At 43.8% G+C, this 16,039-nt stretch overlaps 8 non-coding genes across 8 annotated transcripts; 4 read left to right on the top strand and 4 right to left on the bottom strand.

The window, feature by feature from the left end:
* Positions 1-1,147: 1,147 nt before the first annotated feature.
* trnal-caa (transfer RNA leucine (anticodon CAA)) lies at positions 1,148-1,259 on the bottom strand. Its single transcript has 2 exons — positions 1,222-1,259; positions 1,148-1,193 (listed from the first exon to the last, which is right to left on the bottom strand). It is a non-coding gene; the product is annotated as a tRNA-Leu (tRNA).
* A 144-nt stretch (positions 1,260-1,403) lies between these two features.
* trnar-ccu (transfer RNA arginine (anticodon CCU)) lies at positions 1,404-1,476 on the top strand. The gene has a single exon. It is a non-coding gene; the product is annotated as a tRNA-Arg (tRNA).
* A 1,201-nt stretch (positions 1,477-2,677) lies between these two features.
* Positions 2,678-2,789, bottom strand: trnal-caa (transfer RNA leucine (anticodon CAA)). The gene is made up of 2 exons: positions 2,752-2,789; positions 2,678-2,723 (listed from the first exon to the last, which is right to left on the bottom strand). It is a non-coding gene; the product is annotated as a tRNA-Leu (tRNA).
* A 144-nt stretch (positions 2,790-2,933) lies between these two features.
* Positions 2,934-3,006, top strand: trnar-ccu (transfer RNA arginine (anticodon CCU)). The gene has a single exon. It is a non-coding gene; the product is annotated as a tRNA-Arg (tRNA).
* A 1,201-nt stretch (positions 3,007-4,207) lies between these two features.
* On the bottom strand, positions 4,208-4,319 carry trnal-caa (transfer RNA leucine (anticodon CAA)). Its single transcript has 2 exons — positions 4,282-4,319; positions 4,208-4,253 (listed from the first exon to the last, which is right to left on the bottom strand). It is a non-coding gene; the product is annotated as a tRNA-Leu (tRNA).
* A 144-nt stretch (positions 4,320-4,463) lies between these two features.
* Positions 4,464-4,536, top strand: trnar-ccu (transfer RNA arginine (anticodon CCU)). The gene has a single exon. It is a non-coding gene; the product is annotated as a tRNA-Arg (tRNA).
* A 1,201-nt stretch (positions 4,537-5,737) lies between these two features.
* Positions 5,738-5,849, bottom strand: trnal-caa (transfer RNA leucine (anticodon CAA)). The gene is made up of 2 exons: positions 5,812-5,849; positions 5,738-5,783 (listed from the first exon to the last, which is right to left on the bottom strand). It is a non-coding gene; the product is annotated as a tRNA-Leu (tRNA).
* A 144-nt stretch (positions 5,850-5,993) lies between these two features.
* trnar-ccu (transfer RNA arginine (anticodon CCU)) lies at positions 5,994-6,066 on the top strand. Its single transcript has one exon. It is a non-coding gene; the product is annotated as a tRNA-Arg (tRNA).
* The last annotated feature ends 9,973 nt before the right edge of the window (positions 6,067-16,039 follow it).

The raw sequence follows: 16,039 nt of genomic DNA, 5'->3' as shown, positions 1-16,039 counted from the left end.
ATGGATCGAAACCATCCTCTGCTAGGAGTCCTTTAATTGAAAGCCTGCATGGCTCCGGCTCTGAGAAAACGCTGACAAAACATCACGTCGTTTCACCACGAGTTCTCGTCTTTGGAAAGGCAGCTGTACCTTGTTTCTTAATTACGAGTTTATTCAAGACACCTGAATCCTTGGCATGATGCCAACATTCTACATCAGTGTGGCCTCCTAGGCTAGGGACGGTAGGTGGAGTCGCGCCCGGTGCACGTGTAAGCAGAGTGGCGCAGCGGAAGCGTGCTGGGCCCATAACCCAGAGGTCGATGGATCGAAACCATCCTCTGCTAGGAGTCCTTTAGTTAAAAGCCTGCATGGCTCTGAGAAAACGCTGACAAGACATTACGTCGTTTCACCATGAGTCCTCATCTTTGCAAAGGCGGCTGTGCTTTTTTTCTTAATTACAAGCCTATTCAAGACACCTGGAGCCTCATTTATAAAGCGCGCGTACGCACAGATTTGATCGTAAAGTGTGCGTCCCCAAAATCCACGGCAAAGGCCATATTTATTAAAACTGTCTTTGACGTGGAAAAGTGCCTAGCGCCATGTCAGGGTCTGAGCAGACGCACGCGCTTTTGCTTGTCCGATCGCTGTAGGTTTTTGGAAATATAAGCCATTTTTGCTGCTCTAAAAGGATTTAAACACTGACAGGCGCTCTTTTATATGTCAGTGGCATTAATTAGGCATCGATTAAAATTCCGCAACTGTTCAGCTGCGCACAATTTCAAGCTCATTTGCGATTTATAGATTTCACGTCTGAAAGTGAGGCGTACGCGTGCTTTCTATGGGTACATTCGTTTTCATGAATCACACGTGCGCGCTTTTGAGAAAGGGGCCTGATCATCAATGCCATGGATGTGGGACATTTCTAGGAGAGAGTCTGAAATTGGCACATTCAGATAAACCCATTGCCAAAGTGATGTTAATGAAAGAATTTATTCAGAGCATGTTGTGGGAAATGAGATTCCTTCCTAGGAGAAACTTTGAAATTGGCCCTTTCAGATATTCCAACTGATGACAGTGCTTACATTTGAAAACTTGTTGTGAATGAGATTTGCACCAAGGCATCCAGAGGGAGAACTATGATAGTTTCAATGCCTCGCCAAAAACCTTTTGTCAGAAGTGGGATTTGAACCCACGCCTCCATTGGGAGACCAGAAACCTCACAAACTGAGAAGGTCGAACACCCTTGAGTCTGGCGCCTTAGACCGCTCGGCCATTCTGACACGGCGCTAACGGCCCAAGGCAGATGTTACCGTGTCCAAAGTCATGTCAGTTCTCTGTTCTCCCAACATGTCATGCAATCCATTGTAGCATGTCTGTGTATGTTGATGGTCCAACAGAACATGGTCCATGTGCGTGACCCCCAAGCCCCAGTGGCCTAATGGATAAGGCACTGGCCTCCTAAGCCAGGGATTGTGGGTTCGAGTCCCATCTGGGGTGCGCTTCAGCAGAGTGGCGCAGCGGAAGCGTGCTGGGCCCATAACCCAGAGGTCGATGGATCGAAACCATCCTCTGCTAGGAGTCCTTTAATTGAAAGCCTGCATGGCTCCGGCTCTGAGAAAACGCTGACAAAACATCACGTCGTTTCACCACGAGTTCTCGTCTTTGGAAAGGCAGCTGTACCTTGTTTCTTAATTACGAGTTTATTCAAGACACCTGAATCCTTGGCATGATGCCAACATTCTACATCAGTGTGGCCTCCTAGGCTAGGGACGGTAGGTGGAGTCGCGCCCGGTGCACGTGTAAGCAGAGTGGCGCAGCGGAAGCGTGCTGGGCCCATAACCCAGAGGTCGATGGATCGAAACCATCCTCTGCTAGGAGTCCTTTAGTTAAAAGCCTGCATGGCTCTGAGAAAACGCTGACAAGACATTACGTCGTTTCACCATGAGTCCTCATCTTTGCAAAGGCGGCTGTGCTTTTTTTCTTAATTACAAGCCTATTCAAGACACCTGGAGCCTCATTTATAAAGCGCGCGTACGCACAGATTTGATCGTAAAGTGTGCGTCCCCAAAATCCACGGCAAAGGCCATATTTATTAAAACTGTCTTTGACGTGGAAAAGTGCCTAGCGCCATGTCAGGGTCTGAGCAGACGCACGCGCTTTTGCTTGTCCGATCGCTGTAGGTTTTTGGAAATATAAGCCATTTTTGCTGCTCTAAAAGGATTTAAACACTGACAGGCGCTCTTTTATATGTCAGTGGCATTAATTAGGCATCGATTAAAATTCCGCAACTGTTCAGCTGCACACAATTTCAAGCTCATTTGCTATTTATAGATTTCACGTCTGAAAGTGAGGCGTACGCGTGCTTTCTATGGGTACATTCGTTTTCATGAATCACACGTGCGCGCTTTTGAGAAAGGGGCCTGATCATCAATGCCATGGATGTGGGACATTTCTAGGAGAGAGTCTGAAATTGGCACATTCAGATCCACCCATTGCCAAAGTGATGTTAATGAAAGAATTTATTCAGAGCATGTTGTGGGAAATGAGATTCCTTCCTAGGAGAAACTTTGAAATTGGCCCTTTCAGATTTTCCAACTGATGACAGTGCTTACATTTGAAAACTTGTTGTGAATGAGATTTGCACCAAGGCATCCAGAGGGAGAACTATGATAGTTTCAATGCCTCGCCAAAAACCTTTTGTCAGAAGTGGGATTTGAACCCACGCCTCCATTGGGAGACCAGAAACCTCACAAACTGAGAAGGTCGAACACCCTTGAGTCTGGCGCCTTAGACCGCTCGGCCATTCTGACACGGCGCTAAGGGCCCAAGGCAGATGTTACCGTGTCCAAAGTCATGTCAGTTCTCTGTTCTCCCAACATGTCATGCAATCCATTGTAGCATGTCTGTGTATGTTGATGGTCCAACAGAACATGGTCCATGTGCGTGACCCCCAAGCCCCAGTGGCCTAATGGATAAGGCACTGGCCTCCTAAGCCAGGGATTGTGGGTTCGAGTCCCATCTGGGGTGCGCTTCAGCAGAGTGGCGCAGCGGAAGCGTGCTGGGCCCATAACCCAGAGGTCGATGGATCGAAACCATCCTCTGCTAGGAGTCCTTTAATTGAAAGCCTGCATGGCTCCGGCTCTGAGAAAACGCTGACAAAACATCACGTCGTTTCACCACGAGTTCTCGTCTTTGGAAAGGCAGCTGTACCTTGTTTCTTAATTACGAGTTTATTCAAGACACCTGAATCCTTGGCATGATGCCAACATTCTACATCAGTGTGGCCTCCTAGGCTAGGGACGGTAGGTGGAGTCGCGCCCGGTGCACGTGTAAGCAGAGTGGCGCAGCGGAAGCGTGCTGGGCCCATAACCCAGAGGTCGATGGATCGAAACCATCCTCTGCTAGGAGTCCTTTAGTTAAAAGCCTGCATGGCTCTGAGAAAACGCTGACAAGACATTACGTCGTTTCACCATGAGTCCTCATCTTTGCAAAGGCGGCTGTGCTTTTTTTCTTAATTACAAGCCTATTCAAGACACCTGGAGCCTCATTTATAAAGCGCGCGTACGCACAGATTTGATCGTAAAGTGTGCGTCCCCAAAATCCACGGCAAAGGCCATATTTATTAAAACTGTCTTTGACGTGGAAAAGTGCCTAGCGCCATGTCAGGGTCTGAGCAGACGCACGCGCTTTTGCTTGTCCGATCGCTGTAGGTTTTTGGAAATATAAGCCATTTTTGCTGCTCTAAAAGGATTTAAACACTGACAGGCGCTCTTTTATATGTCAGTGGCATTAATTAGGCATCGATTAAAATTCCGCAACTGTTCAGCTGCACACAATTTCAAGCTCATTTGCTATTTATAGATTTCACGTCTGAAAGTGAGGCGTACGCGTGCTTTCTATGGGTACATTCGTTTTCATGAATCACACGTGCGCGCTTTTGAGAAAGGGGCCTGATCATCAATGCCATGGATGTGGGACATTTCTAGGAGAGAGTCTGAAATTGGCACATTCAGATAAACCCATTGCCAAAGTGATGTTAATGAAAGAATTTATTCAGAGCATGTTGTGGGAAATGAGATTCCTTCCTAGGAGAAACTTTGAAATTGGCCCTTTCAGATATTCCAACTGATGACAGTGCTTACATTTGAAAACTTGTTGTGAATGAGATTTGCACCAAGGCATCCAGAGGGAGAACTATGATAGTTTCAATGCCTCGCCAAAAACCTTTTGTCAGAAGTTGGATTTGAACCCACGCCTCCATTGGGAGACCAGAAACCTCACAAACTGAGAAGGTCGAACACCCTTGAGTCTGGCGCCTTAGACCGCTCGGCCATTCTGACACGGCGCTAACGGCCCAAGGCAGATGTTACCGTGTCCAAAGTCATGTCAGTTCTCTGTTCTCCCAACATGTCATGCAATCCATTGTAGCATGTCTGTGTATGTTGATGGTCCAACAGAACATGGTCCATGTGCGTGACCCCCAAGCCCCAGTGGCCTAATGGATAAGGCACTGGCCTCCTAAGCCAGGGATTGTGGGTTCGAGTCCCATCTGGGGTGCGCTTCAGCAGAGTGGCGCAGCGGAAGCGTGCTGGGCCCATAACCCAGAGGTCGATGGATCGAAACCATCCTCTGCTAGGAGTCCTTTAATTGAAAGCCTGCATGGCTCCGGCTCTGAGAAAACGCTGACAAAACATCACGTCGTTTCACCACGAGTTCTCGTCTTTGGAAAGGCAGCTGTACCTTGTTTCTTAATTACGAGTTTATTCAAGACACCTGAATCCTTGGCATGATGCCAACATTCTACATCAGTGTGGCCTCCTAGGCTAGGGACGGTAGGTGGAGTCGCGCCCGGTGCACGTGTAAGCAGAGTGGCGCAGCGGAAGCGTGCTGGGCCCATAACCCAGAGGTCGATGGATCGAAACCATCCTCTGCTAGGAGTCCTTTAGTTAAAAGCCTGCATGGCTCTGAGAAAACGCTGACAAGACATTACGTCGTTTCACCATGAGTCCTCATCTTTGCAAAGGCGGCTGTGCTTTTTTTCTTAATTACAAGCCTATTCAAGACACCTGGAGCCTCATTTATAAAGCGCGCGTACGCACAGATTTGATCGTAAAGTGTGCGTCCCCAAAATCCACGGCAAAGGCCATATTTATTAAAACTGTCTTTGACGTGGAAAAGTGCCTAGCGCCATGTCAGGGTCTGAGCAGACGCACGCGCTTTTGCTTGTCCGATCGCTGTAGGTTTTTGGAAATATAAGCCATTTTTGCTGCTCTAAAAGGATTTAAACACTGACAGGCGCTCTTTTATATGTCAGTGGCATTAATTAGGCATCGATTAAAATTCCGCAACTGTTCAGCTGCACACAATTTCAAGCTCATTTGCTATTTATAGATTTCACGTCTGAAAGTGAGGCGTACGCGTGCTTTCTATGGGTACATTCGTTTTCATGAATCACACGTGCGCGCTTTTGAGAAAGGGGCCTGATCATCAATGCCATGGATGTGGGACATTTCTAGGAGAGAGTCTGAAATTGGCACATTCAGATCCACCCATTGCCAAAGTGATGTTAATGAAAGAATTTATTCAGAGCATGTTGTGGGAAATGAGATTCCTTCCTAGGAGAAACTTTGAAATTGGCCCTTTCAGATTTTCCAACTGATGACAGTGCTTACATTTGAAAACTTGTTGTGAATGAGATTTGCACCAAGGCATCCAGAGGGAGAACTATGATAGTTTCAATGCCTCGCCAAAAACCTTTTGTCAGAAGTGGGATTTGAACCCACGCCTCCATTGGGAGACCAGAAACCTCACAAACTGAGAAGGTCGAACACCCTTGAGTCTGGCGCCTTAGACCGCTCGGCCATTCTGACACGGCGCTAAGGGCCCAAGGCAGATGTTACCGTGTCCAAAGTCATGTCAGTTCTCTGTTCTCCCAACATGTCATGCAATCCATTGTAGCATGTCTGTGTATGTTGATGGTCCAACAGAACATGGTCCATGTGCGTGACCCCCAAGCCCCAGTGGCCTAATGGATAAGGCACTGGCCTCCTAAGCCAGGGATTGTGGGTTCGAGTCCCATCTGGGGTGCGCTTCAGCAGAGTGGCGCAGCGGAAGCGTGCTGGGCCCATAACCCAGAGGTCGATGGATCGAAACCATCCTCTGCTAGGAGTCCTTTAATTGAAAGCCTGCATGGCTCCGGCTCTGAGAAAACGCTGACAAAACATCACGTCGTTTCACCACGAGTTCTCGTCTTTGGAAAGGCAGCTGTACCTTGTTTCTTAATTACGAGTTTATTCAAGACACCTGAATCCTTGGCATGATGCCAACATTCTACATCAGTGTGGCCTCCTAGGCTAGGGACGGTAGGTGGAGTCGCGCCCGGTGCACGTGTAAGCAGAGTGGCGCAGCGGAAGCGTGCTGGGCCCATAACCCAGAGGTCGATGGATCGAAACCATCCTCTGCTAGGAGTCCTTTAGTTAAAAGCCTGCATGGCTCTGAGAAAACGCTGACAAGACATTACGTCGTTTCACCATGAGTCCTCATCTTTGCAAAGGCGGCTGTGCTTTTTTTCTTAATTACAAGCCTATTCAAGACACCTGGAGCCTCATTTATAAAGCGCGCGTACGCACAGATTTGATCGTAAAGTGTGCGTCCCCAAAATCCACGGCAAAGGCCATATTTATTAAAACTGTCTTTGACGTGGAAAAGTGCCTAGCGCCATGTCAGGGTCTGAGCAGACGCACGCGCTTTTGCTTGTCCGATCGCTGTAGGTTTTTGGAAATATAAGCCATTTTTGCTGCTCTAAAAGGATTTAAACACTGACAGGCGCTCTTTTATATGTCAGTGGCATTAATTAGGCATCGATTAAAATTCCGCAACTGTTCAGCTGCACACAATTTCAAGCTCATTTGCTATTTATAAATTTCACGTCTGAAAGTGAGGCGTACGTGTGGTGGGTTAAAAAAATAAAAAAATAAATAAAATATGCAAAGGAAAAGTGACAATAAAACTAATAATAATGAGTGTCATCAGAATATGTTGTTATCATTGGAAAATTAATTGAATGTCCTTAATGTATACTGTTTGTGATGTTGGCGATTGGTATCCCTAGCCTATTGATGATCGATCATTTGATTATTTTTGCCTGGGGACTTTCACCTGTAGGGGGAGGGGCGCGCTGCTCAGACAGTACAGAGACTCAGATGATGTTGCAGCAGCTCCGTGTCCTGTGTCTTTTATTGACTCTTTATCTCCCCTAACCAGGTATGAGATGAGTAATTGTAATTAAATACACTTTATATACGTAAAAGCTGTGGTAAATGGCAAGTGTCATTGTGTAAAGTGTATTAATTGTTTAAATATACGTGTCTAAAAGTTCGTTTAAGTTAACCGCGTGTGTGTCACGTGTATCACTGATGAAAGTTAAACTGATTTCAGAGACCATATGGTAATATAAATGTGAAAAACGGAGTATATAAATGTGAAACTCAATGTAAACTAATATCATATTGGTGTTTGAGAACTAATTTAACAGTTAGGTTACAGATGACAGTGCTTTAAGAAAAGTAATCTGTTGGTTCATAGGAGAAAGTGTAATATGTGTTTGTGTGTGTAATATGTGTGTTTGGCTTACATGTTATAATTCTTGAGCTATGGTAAATGGTACATATGTTTAAAATGTTGAGACAAAGTACTATATGTGAATATTATATGCCACATACAGCACATAGCATTATTAATGTTTGTTGTAATTCAAGTTTCTATTGAAATTATTTGATTAATTTGTGGAAAGAGTACCTGTTCAGAAGCTGTATGTGAGTAATTCTGTTTTCTTTCTGTATATGGTGTTTTCTCTAAACAGATAATCTGTTGTTATATATCTTTCATTGATATATGAGAATGCATAAATATTTGCATTAATGTCAGACAATACAGAGACTCAGATGATGTTGCAGCAGCTCCGTGTCCTGTGTCTTTTATTGACTCTTTATCTCCCCTAACCAGGTGGTCAGGGTGCTACATTTTGGAGGCCCCAGCGAGGATTTGAATGCAGTGCGAGTTGGCTTTCAGTGACGACAGTCCTTCTCCAGTGCCATTCAGTCTTCTACTCAGCCCAGGTGACCAGTGAAGTGAAGGTGTCCGTGTCGAGCCAGGAAGGAAAGTGCTAGCAATCTGAGGTTTATTTTCAATACCAGGAGCGCTGCAGGATTCCAGCCTGCTAAAGGCATTTCTTCTTTCACTTTGCACACACCCAGACTGAGTAACTCATGGATCAAGTAGAGGATCTGAAGCTTGAGGTGATAGGAGCAGTATATGCTCTCTCACGAGAACATTTAATCGGACTGTGTGAATTCCTAGGAATTAAATGTGAACATGTCAGTAGCAAAAGCCGGTCATTTTTTATTTCTTTAATTGTGAGACACATTGAGAGAGAGGCATTACAGGAGCTTGAAGATGAGGGTATGGCAGAGCTTTTGTGTATTAAAGATAAAATCTGTGAAGTCCAGAGGGTTAATGAAAGTAGTGATTCAGAAAGACAGACAGCACCAACCACTAAAAGTGTGAATGTAAATCCAGTAGCAGAAAACACAGAACAGGAAAAACTGCAAAAAGAAATTGACACATTACAATCAGCATTACAAAAGTTAATAATGCAAAAACAGAGAGCAGCTAATCACACACCACAACACGCAGGTACACAACAGAACATAAGTACTATACAGAGTTATTCCCCATTGCCAAGTCCAAATGTACAGCCAGACACAAGCTCCGATATGCAGTTCATGACACACAGACCAGTCATGCCACCCTGGAACAGAGAATTCAAAATAGCAGGACAAATAGGTGAACCTGGTCAAAAAGATAAACTCACCTTTTCAAGTTTGGCGCATCAAATCGAACATGGATTGAGCAGGGGAGTATCAGAGCTTGAAATAGTGGATGCAGTAATAAGAGCAATCGCACCAGGCATGCAGCTGCGTAGTTACCTGGAAGGAAAACCAAATTTAACCCTTCCTGTGCTGAGACGTATACTGAGAGCACATTATCAGGAAAGAGGCGCAACTGAATTGTACAAACAACTTACCTCCGAAGTGCAGAATAGTAAGGAGACCCCACAAAGTTTCCTCGTTCGGTGTCTTGATTTGAGGCAAAAGATCCTGTTCGCATCCCAGGAAGCTGAATCCAGTTTGAAATATGACCCAAACCTAGTTCAGAGCATGTTTCTCCACACTGTTCTTACTGGCTTACAAAATGACAGTATCAGAAGTGATCTGCAACCTTACTTGACGACCATTGATGTGAGTGATGAAATTCTTTTTGATAAAGTCAATGTTGCTTGTGCAAATGAAACCGAGCGGCAAAACAAGAAGAAGCTGATATATCAACACACCAAAGTGACTCCAGTGCAGGTTAATGAAGTTGCTGTTGAAAAGAAAGGAAAGACACAGTGCCACAAAAACACAGAGAAAGGTGAACCTGACATTTTGAGTGAGTTAAAGGAAATGCGGTCTGACATGGCACTGTTGAAGGATCTCAGTGCAGAGGTGTCTCAAATTAAAGAATCTATTCTACAACCTCAGATCATGTCCACGCAGTTTTCTGCCAATGGAAGGGAACCAACCAACATGCCACCACCTCAGCCTCAGTACCCACCCCAGCCTCAGTACCCACCTCAACGTTATGCGCAGCAATATGACAGGAGAATGGGGGCATATCAGCAGCCACAGTGGCTCCCTGCACAACGCTATCATCCTCCCTCAACTCGGGTGAGAAAATGTCTGGCATGTCAGCAAAGCGGATTAGATGTATACTGTAGTCACTGTTATAGATGTGGCAGTAATGACCATTTTGTGGCTGGTTGTAGAGCACGAGGCTCAATGATGTACAGAGAGCAGTCGTTAAACGGGACAGGGTCACGACTGCGGGACGAGGAGTGACCAGATATTCAGCAATGTCCCCACAAAGATGTGCACAGTGTGGTATCACAGGCTCAGACTTTCGACTGCAACAATGTGCTGCCTGTAAACAAACATTGTATTGTTCAAAAACATGTCAAGCTAAACACTGGACAGTTCATGTAAAACAATGTAACCAGACAGCAAGAGTACACACAAATTCTACAATACACAGCAAGACATGCAAAGCCGACAAGTCTACATGTGCTGCATTTGTAGGAAAGCAGTGTTTAGTGCCATGTTACCTTCAAGGGCTGCTAGTTGATGTGTTGTGGGATACAGGATCTCAAGTTTGTATAGTGGATGAACAGTGGAAGAGTGAGCATTTGCCAAACATCAGATTGAGAAATGTGGCAGAGGTAATTGATGCACCTGAAGGACTTCGGCTAGTGGCGGCAAACGGACAGGAAATACCTTATATTGGATGGATGGAAGTAAGTTTTGGTTTGGCCTTAAATGAAGTGGAAACAGAAGAACTTATAGTACCTGTGTTAGTGATGAGTGGAAGTCAGCTTCGTCATCCCATCGTCGGATATAATGTGATCGAGCAATTGGTGAACACTGGGAGAATAACGCAGCCAATCACAAGTGAATTCCAGAAAACAGACTGTCCTAGTGCCGGAACAGTTCAAGCCTTCATCAAACAAATCCATGCTGAAACACCATGTGAATATACTGTCACAACAACAAAAGAAAATGTTCATGTGCCCAAACATACATCGGTACAAGTGGAATGTAGAATACAGACATACAGACCAAAGCATGACACAGTGCTCATTTTTGAGCCTGACGTGAATCCACAGTGGACAGAGGGATTGGAGTTCTGTGAGACAATAGTAACCTTGCGGCGACATACAACGCACATAGTTGTCAGCGTTCAGAACCCTACCGATCATGACTTACTGTTAGCAGGCAAGATGGTTATAGGTACAGCGCAACCCATACAGGCTGTTTATCCAACTGCCACTTTTGAGGGACCTGGTCTAACTTCGGTGATGGTCAGTCAAACCAACAATGAAACCAGCAATACTTCAGATGTCGCCTGGGTTCCGCCAGTCAATTTGAGCCATCTCAGTGAGTCTGAAAGACAAATAGTTCAGCAAATGTTAACCCTTAAACAGGCAAGAGTGGAAAACGATGAGCAAAAAATCATTTCATGACATTTTTTGTATCATCTGGACTTATGTAATTATATGTAAAGTATATATTCAGGATTTTATGAGTTGTATCTCCCGGGATACATTGCCCTATTAAGGTATAAAAAAAGGATTAAGTCATCAAAATGTATTTTTTATTTGCAGCAAAAATTATGTGATTCTGACTTCCTCTCTTGCTCTAAAACATGCCATATATATTTTTTCATCCATTTTAAACTGTGTAAACAACAGGTTTACTAGTAACATTGCATGTAAATAACACAACTAAATGTAAGTAGGCCTAACTAAGAATGAGCAGTTTTTAAATGTCTTCATTGGCTTCGTTGGTGCTTTTTCTGCTCCAACTGCAAAAAAATATATATTTTTTAGATAATACTAGTTTGGTAAATTATTTAAGAATTGATTAATTTTGCATACTACCTGAACTACCCCTCAATGTAAACTATATGTGTCTATATGTGTTTCATGCAGAGGCCTCTTATTGGCTGCAATTTAGAGGAATGCATGGCTAGCATGAGGAAAATTACCTACATTTCTTGGTTCTAATAAACTACTGCACTGTCACAAAAAATTTCATCTTCATCACTTTTCTCAAAATCTGAAGAATTCATTGGTATTGGCTCTATAACTCATATTCCCTATCATTCCTTATACCATAAAATTAGCTGTTGTGAAGCCGCAAAAGAAAATATCAAGTTAAAATGCTAAGATGCAGTCACCTAAATATACGAATATCAGTTTAACCTGCAAATTTGATCATTTATTACAATTTTTCAACTCAAAATACAAAGATAGGCAATATTGTGGTTAATCCCTTTTTTATACCCTAATCAGGCAATGTATCTCAGGGGATACGTATATTTCAAAATGTGCTAAATAACAATATAAACAACATATAACCAAATTTTCTTCTTCAGCACCTTAAGACAATGTTCACAATTAATATTAGCAGTATTAATATTTTTTTTAAAGAAGAAAAGTAAGATTAATATTTATTTTCTTCCCACAAAATCTGACTGTCCTGCAAAACCGGTGGCCATGTTGGATTTAGGTCGGGCTGACCAATCAATAAAAAAAAACTTGAAGCAAATAATGTTACCCACATATTCAAGACAGACCAAGGTTTGATAACTGATAGAAGGATTTGGTTGAAAAATCTTTTTTATGCCCCAAACAAGACACTGAAGAGAGCGTATCCCGTGGTGCACATTGCCTGTTTAAGGGTTAAAAGAAGAAGCAGCTTCATTTTCTCAATCTGACAATGACATAGGCTGTATCGAGAAACTACAACTTGCCATTTCACTGAAAGACACCAATCCTGTTGCCCGCACTTACCGGTCAGTGCCTAAACCCCTCTACCAAGAGATGAAAAACTACCTGCATGATCTCATTGCACAAGGATGGGTGCAGAAATCAAATTCACCATATGCCTCACCTGTTGTATGTGTCCGAAAAAAAGATGGCAGCTTACGCTTGTGTATCGATTTCAGAGAGCTGAACCGGAAAACACATCCTGATAGACAGCCCATTCCCCGGGTCCAAGACATTATGGACAGTTTGGGGGGGAACTCCTGGTTTTCGCTGCTGGACCAAGGTAAAGCATATCATCAGGGCTTCATGGCCAAGGAGAGTAGACCATTAACAGCCTTTGTGACACCGTGGGGTTTATATGAGTGGATTCGGATACCTTTCGGCCTTATGAATGCTCCTTCAGCTTTCCAACGCTGCATGGAGGAGTGTTTAGATGAGCTAAGAGACAACATCTGTGTTCCTTATCTGGATGACACGTTAGTGTTCAGTAAAACCTTTGAAGATCATGTGAACGATGTAAGGAAAGTCCTGCAAAGATTGAGACAGTATGGAATCAAACTAAAACCTGGCAAATGCGAACTATTTAAACGTGAGGTGCGATACCTTGGAAGGATTGTCTCAGCGGAAGGGAGTAAGATGGACCCGGCTGATACAGCTGCCGTGAGAAGTCTGAAAGATAAAAGACCAAGCACAGTTGGACAGTTGAGAGCAGTCATGGGTCTGTTGAGCTACTATCGACAATATATAAAGGATTTCTCCAGAATTGCGAGTCCGCTGTATGACCTGTTAAAGGAAACAGAGAAAGAGAAGGAAAATTCCAAGGAGATATGTAATCAACAGGCTAAAGGAAAGAAAAGGGGAGTGCCATCTCACAGGCCGATTGTGTGGACAGACAAACACCAAGAGATAATGGAGGGACTGATCGATTGTCTAGTTGAACCACCAGTACTTGCATTCCCGGACTTCTCACAGCCATTCATACTTCATACTGACGCATCGAATCAGGGTCTTGGGGCAGTTCTATGTCAAAAGCAAGCGGAAAAGCTTAGAGTTATCGCTTATGGATCTCGAACCCTGACAGCCGCGGAAAAGAAGTATCACCTCCACTCAGGGAAATTGGAGTTCCTTGCCCTGAAGTGGGCTGTCACTGAAAAATTCAAGGATTATCTGTACTATGCTCCAACCTTCACAGTGTATAGTGACAATAATCCACTTACTTACGTCTTGACTAGTGCAAAGCTGAATGCGACAGGATGTAGATGGGTGGCGGAACTCGCAGATTTCCATTTTAACATCAAGTACCGGCCTGGCAAAGAAAATGTGGATGCAGATACCCTATCCAGAATGCCACTGAACATTGAAAGCGTAATAAAGACATACACTGAAGAAGTGCCATCTGACTGTGTCGAAGCAACCATTTAATCTGTTGAAGCACCACACAACATCTCTTGGACTGCAATGATTTCTCTTGATGACACCATGGAGTTTGAGCATGCATGCGAGCCATTACCTGTGGAGGAGATCAGAAAAGAACAACAAAATGATGACCACATTGGATCTGTTCTACAGTATAAACTGTCCAATGAAAAGCCAACAGGGCATCTGTTTAAGACCTTGAGTGCACAAAGTAAATGCTTATTGCGCAGTTGGGACAAACTTTTCTTGGGAGACGATGGCATCCTCCGTAGAAAGACGAATACCCAGACACAGCTAGTCTTACCTGCAAGGTACAAGCAGCATGTATTGAGAGCATTACATGATAACATGGGTCATCAAGGTCTTGATCGAACAATGTCTTTAATCAGAGAAAGGTTCTATTGGCCACAAATGCAAAATGATGTTGAGCATTATGTCACCAAGAGTTGTGTTTGCCTGAAACAGAAGAAACCATGTAGGGAGGCCAGAGCACCACTCCAAAATATCGTTACTACTCACTCGTTCGAGCTTGTGTCCATAGACTTCTTACACTTGGATAAATGTAAAGGAGGATATGAGTATATTCTAATTGTGGTTGACCATTTCACACGATTTGCACAAGCCTATGCAACTACCTCAAAATCGGCTAAAACTGTTGTTGACAAGTTGTTTAATGACTACGCTCTGAAGTTTGGGTTCCCAGAAAGAATTCATCATGACCAAGGAGGAGAGTTCGAAAACCAGCTGGTTGCTCAGTTGAAGAAAAGTTGTGGAGTTGCTGGATCAAGGACCACGCCATATCACCCCCAAGAGAATGGGCAAGTTGAACGTTTCAACCGAACGTTGCTTCAGATGCTGAAGACGTTGACGGAACAGCAGAAAACGAATTGGAAAGAGTCACTCAACAAACTCATCTTTGCATACAACAGCACAAAGTGTGAGGTGACAGGATTTTCACCATTTTACTTACTGTTTGGAAGGTCCCCAAGATTACCTGTTGATCTATTGTTCAGTTTGACATCAGAAACCGGAACTACTGATTATAAAGAGTATGTAAAGAGATGGAGGCAAGAAATGCAGGAAGCATTGGAAATCACCAGAAATACGGCAAAGAAGGTGGCAGGAAGAAACAAGAGGAACTATGATGAAAAAGTGAGGGGTTCTATGTTATGTCCTGGAGATCGCGTCTTAGTGAGGAACTTGACACCTAGGGGTGGAACCGGGAAGCTGCGAAACCATTGGGAAGATAGTGTACACACAGTGGTGCGTCAAATAGGAGGAAAAGGCCCGGTTTTTGAAGTGAAACCAGAACAGGGTAAAGGAAGATCACGCGTTCTCCACCGTAACCTCTTGATGCCTTGTGATTATCTCCCATTGGAGAGTGATCTTGAAATGGAAGAAAAGACAAAGAGACCAGTGAAAAGACAAAAAACAGTAAATAGATGTGAAGCAGACCCGGAAGAAGACGAGGATGAAGATGATTCTTACTATAATTACCTACCTGTGGCCCATCATCAGCAACCTCGGTGTGAAAACTGGCGAAATGAATACCTACCTGAAGTCCAGTTACAGCAACCTGAGGAAGGAAACGGAGAGTTAAAAAGTGGAAACTTACCAGTTATTCTGCACAGTGAACCTGGAAAGGAAAGGGAAGAAATTGGTCAAGAGGGAGCAAGAGACCATGGAACAGAAGTTGTAATGGAAAATGAGGAAATACCTCAACAGGAAGTTGATGTGATGGAGGGGGAACGTGTAGAAAGACCTGATGAAATGGAAGATGTACCTGTAAGACTGAGTGAGAATGACAGGGAAATAGGACAGGAATACAGATGGCCTAAGAGAGAAAGGAGACCACCAAAGACATTTACCTATGATCACTTGGGTACTCCGGTATGTTATAATGTAGAGCCTACAAACACAGCAGCGTTTCAACCCATGTCATATGAGATGCAGAACTTACCTCCATGGACTTATTCAGTTCAACACTATCAACCAGTATACTTGTATGCATACTGAAGAAACCGAGAAAATGGAGAAAAGGAATGGGATTTGAAAAGAGAAGAGGATGCAGTTTCTTATACATGCCTTTATTCACTGTTAACTTGCAGTACACATAGTGGCATATGGCATACATTCAGTAGGACATTGAGATAAAACAACATTATCAGCAGAAATAAAATGTCTTATTTTGGGTTGAAGTAGTTTAGTAGAGTAATGTCG

This window comes from Misgurnus anguillicaudatus, chromosome 2 (assembly GCF_027580225.2).
Source record: "Misgurnus anguillicaudatus chromosome 2, ASM2758022v2, whole genome shotgun sequence".
Taxonomy (NCBI): Eukaryota; Metazoa; Chordata; class Actinopteri; order Cypriniformes; family Cobitidae; genus Misgurnus; species Misgurnus anguillicaudatus.
This window is presented reverse-complemented; position numbering and strand designations above follow the sequence as displayed.